The following is a 3,887-nucleotide window of genomic DNA, read 5'->3' as shown; positions in this document are numbered from 1 at the left end:
TAGGGTGATGCGGATAGTCAGCAGTTGGCTGGGGACAATCTCCTGTGCCACTGCTGTATCATGCTGTAGTCGTAGTGATAGGAGAGTTGTGACCCCAGTGCTAAGGTTGGTGCCATGGCTCAGAAACAAGTGGCCTCACCAGGCAGTGTGCCAAATCACCTGGTTGAGCCAGTTGGAATGTGTCTCCTGGAGGAAGGTGATGGCCAGTTGCTTCTGGCAGAGGAGCTCCAGGACGGCCTCCCATTTCACTGGATCTCGACAGCTGTTGATGTTAAAAGTGCCAATGGTTGTGGCTGCCATGGGTGTGGCTATGGGAGAGAAAGAGCAAAGCAAGGTGTAGGTGGAAGAGTGAGCACCCAAGAGTAGAGCAAAAATAGCAGAGACAGGTCAGGGAAGGCCTATCATGTCCTACTCTACTCCAGGGACCGCCCCCCACCCCAGCTCAATTTGTCTCTCACCTGTGTGCAAGCTTCAGTAAGCCATCTGCTAAGTGCCTAGATCTTGTTGCATAAGTTTGGCTGCAGCTCTGGAAGCCTTGACAAAGAGTTTAGGATCTGTGCACCACTGGGTGATAGGCCCCGTTACATTCTTCTGTCCTTTGGTCTGCTTCAAAAAGGCCAGGAGACCCCCATAGTTGGGGCTGACCCAGGGGGGCTGGCCATTTCTGACAGAAGCAGGGTGAGGCTTCACCTCAGGTAGTAGCTCATCCTCAAATTCAGAGTCTACACCCTCAATGCCTAGACACATCAGCCTCCTCTCATTGCCCAGGTTAAGGACTGGCTACAAGAGAGCAATCCCCACCTTCTTGGATGGGGAGAGGCCATCCTGCTCTCAAGGGCACTTGCCAGAGAGCTGGATCTCCATTTCACTAGGTTCCTCATCCAATTCGGTAGGCTGGGATGCGACCAAGAGATTAGCAGGCTTCTCTGCTTCCCCTTGGGTCGGGCTTCCAGAAGAAAGGCATTCTGTGTCACTTTTACTGCCACCTAACTCCAGAAGCTGGGAGACGGGTGAGGGGTTGGTGACCCCTGCCATCGCCTCCCCTGCCTCCAAGTCATCCCCATTTGTGGTCACATGCAACAGGGTCACTGGAATAAAAGCCAGAGCGGGGTCAGGCTCCCCAGTAGGGGCCCCCTGGCACTGGCTGAGGAGGGTCCTGGCGGGGATGGGGTGTCCTGAGAAGTGCCCTTCACCTTTCTCTCTTTGTTCTTCTTCCTAGTGGCTGGCAGCCTACTCTTCATAGGTGAGGGGCTGGACTGCTCCTAGCCTGGCTCCCTGGGGCCAGCCACCTCAGACAAGGCTGCAGTGGAGGACAGCTGGGTGAAGGCCCGAGCCACATCATCTGAAAGGGCCTTGGCACCACGGTCACCTGCCACCCCAGGCACCTCGCCCTCCTGCCTACCCCAACCATCCTGGCCAAGTGGAGACATCAGCTCCTCCACCTGGTGGGGCCTTTGTACTGTGGGGGGTGGGCACTGTAGGTGGAATGGGCGGCAGAGAGGACTGGGGAGTAGTCCCAGTGCCTCCACTGGATGGTGCTCCCATGCTTGAGACCCCAGCCCCCTCAGATGGAACAGGGGTGAAAGGAGGTCAGGAAGAGCTCCCAACCTCACTGGGTGGGGCCTGTGTCCCAGAAGTGGATGTGCTATCCGTCGGCACTGCTGCAGTTGCTGATGTTCCAGCCGCTTTCCCCCATGGGCACTGGGCTGCCGGGTGGGAAGAGCTACCACATTGGAAACACGTGGTCTCCTCTAAGGAAAAATAAATCATAAACCTCTGCCCATTGTGTGTGAGGTTCAAAAAGTGAGGCAGAGACTGATGACCCTCCCTGAGGAGCATGAAAACCTGCTTTCAAAAAGACAGGACATGCTGCGGCTTTGGGTCCTTGCTTCTGATCATCAGTCAGTTAAAGGGACTCATAGGAACCCCATAGGGCTCGAGTCCCTTGGCCAGCTCCCAGTCAGTCACATGTGGGCGATGTTGGAAATTACCACCCTCACTGCCTGGGTGTCTAGGGGTGTGACAAGATAGTGTATGCCCTTGATGTCTAGGCTCTCCACAGATGCTCTTTGACCAGGGTGGAAGTGCTCAGGTAAAGCACTGGGACCATGTTAACATGACCCACGTAATGTTTGTTATGCTGTTCCAGGAGACTAGCCATGGCACCTATACAGACCTCGACTCAAACATAGGGCAGCTTATGAATCCTCAAGCCATCATTAAGGAGAAGGTCTTGAGAGGCATCCCCCTGCCAGCTGCTGGGTGTAGGAGTGGCCATTCCTGCTAGGACAGGGTTAATTTAAAAAGATAAAGCTAAGGGAACGAAAAAAAAATTGTATATATTAACTAAAAAGATAAGTGTCTGGGAATTCAACCAGAAAAGACAAAAATAAAAAGTTAAGTGTCTGGAGGGGGGCGGGGGGAAAGGGGAAAATGAAAAGTGTCAGGTGGGGGGTTTATGGGGGTTAGGAATAAAACATAAAAAGAAGAAAAAGGGGGGAGTTTAAGAGCACCCCTCAAAAGGCAAGATATATAGAAAAAGGAACTCCCCACAACAAACAAGCAAAATAGAAAGGAAGAAAAAGAAACAGTAAGGAAAAGAAACTGTGAACGTAGCAACTTGCAGACAAAGAAATTGGAAGTAAAGGGGGAGGGGACAGAGAGCAGAGAAAAAGAAGAAAAAACACTGCAAAAATGCAAGGAAAAAAACAGAAAGGGAGATAAACAGAAGCAAGCGACCTTTAGACGGGTGGGAGTCAGAAAAAAGAGATAGGAAGCCAAGGCATCTTACACTCAGGATTGCCCCATGCAGCTCCAAGTGAGCCTGGTCTGAAGCATCCAAAAAGGAAGGAGGGAGGGAGGGACAGACACAAGGTCAGATTATGGCAGGATAGTTTAAACTAAAATTTATTTTGTGCAGGAGTTTGAGCCCTCTCAGTCTTGGAGCTGATGTGTACTGATAGCAAATGAAGTTGAATCTGCTTAATAAAAGACTCAAGAAGCATCTGATGTAACAGTTGTAGTAAACCCTTTTTCTGCCTCTGTCAATTAAGCACTTTACAATAATGTAAGCCAGGTGAAGGGCTGGCTTATGCTGTTTAATTGTGTTCCCTATGGATGGGGAAAATTCCATTCTGTGTTTAGATTACAAGGGGCAAATCCTACTCCTGTACATGGGCATTTCATAGAATCATAGAAAATTAGGATTGGAAGGGACCTCAGGAGGTCATCTAGCTCAACGGCCTGCTCAAAACAGGACCATCCCCAACTAGATCATCCTAGCCAAAGCTTTGTCTAGCTGGGTCTTAAAAACCTCCAAGGATGGAGATTCCATAACATCTCTGGGTAACCTGTTCCAGTGCTTCACCACCCTCCTAGTGAGAGAGCTTTTCCTAATATCCAACCTAAACTTCCCTTGCTGCAACTTGAGACCATTGCTCCTTGTTCTATCTACCACCACTGAGAACAGTCTAGCCCCACTCCAGGTAGTTGTTGAAGGCTGCTATTAGATCCCTTCTCAGTCTTCTCTTCTCTAGACTAAATAAGCCCAGTTTCCCCAGCCTCTCCTCAGAAGTTATGTGCCCCAGTCTACAAACCATTTTTGTCACCGTCCTTTGGATTGTCTCTTATTTGACCACATCCTTTCTGTAGGAAAGGACTAAACACAGTACTCAAAACTGAACACAGTACTCCAGATGTGGTCTCACCAGTGCTGATTTGAGAGGAATAATCATTTCCCTTGATCTGCTGGCAACACTCCTATTAATGCAGCTCAGTATACCATTAGCCTTCTTGGCAACAAAGGCACACTGCTGGCTCATATTCAGCTTATTGTCCACTGTAAGCCCCTGGTCCTTTTCTGCAGAGCTGCTGCCCAGCCAGTCAGT

The sequence above is a fragment of the Gavialis gangeticus genome, unplaced genomic scaffold, assembly GCF_001723915.1.
Source record: "Gavialis gangeticus isolate Ggan-Ray unplaced genomic scaffold, GavGan_comp1, whole genome shotgun sequence".
Lineage (NCBI taxonomy): Eukaryota > Metazoa > Chordata > Crocodylia > Gavialidae > Gavialis > Gavialis gangeticus.
Note: the sequence above shows the minus strand (reverse complement) of the source record.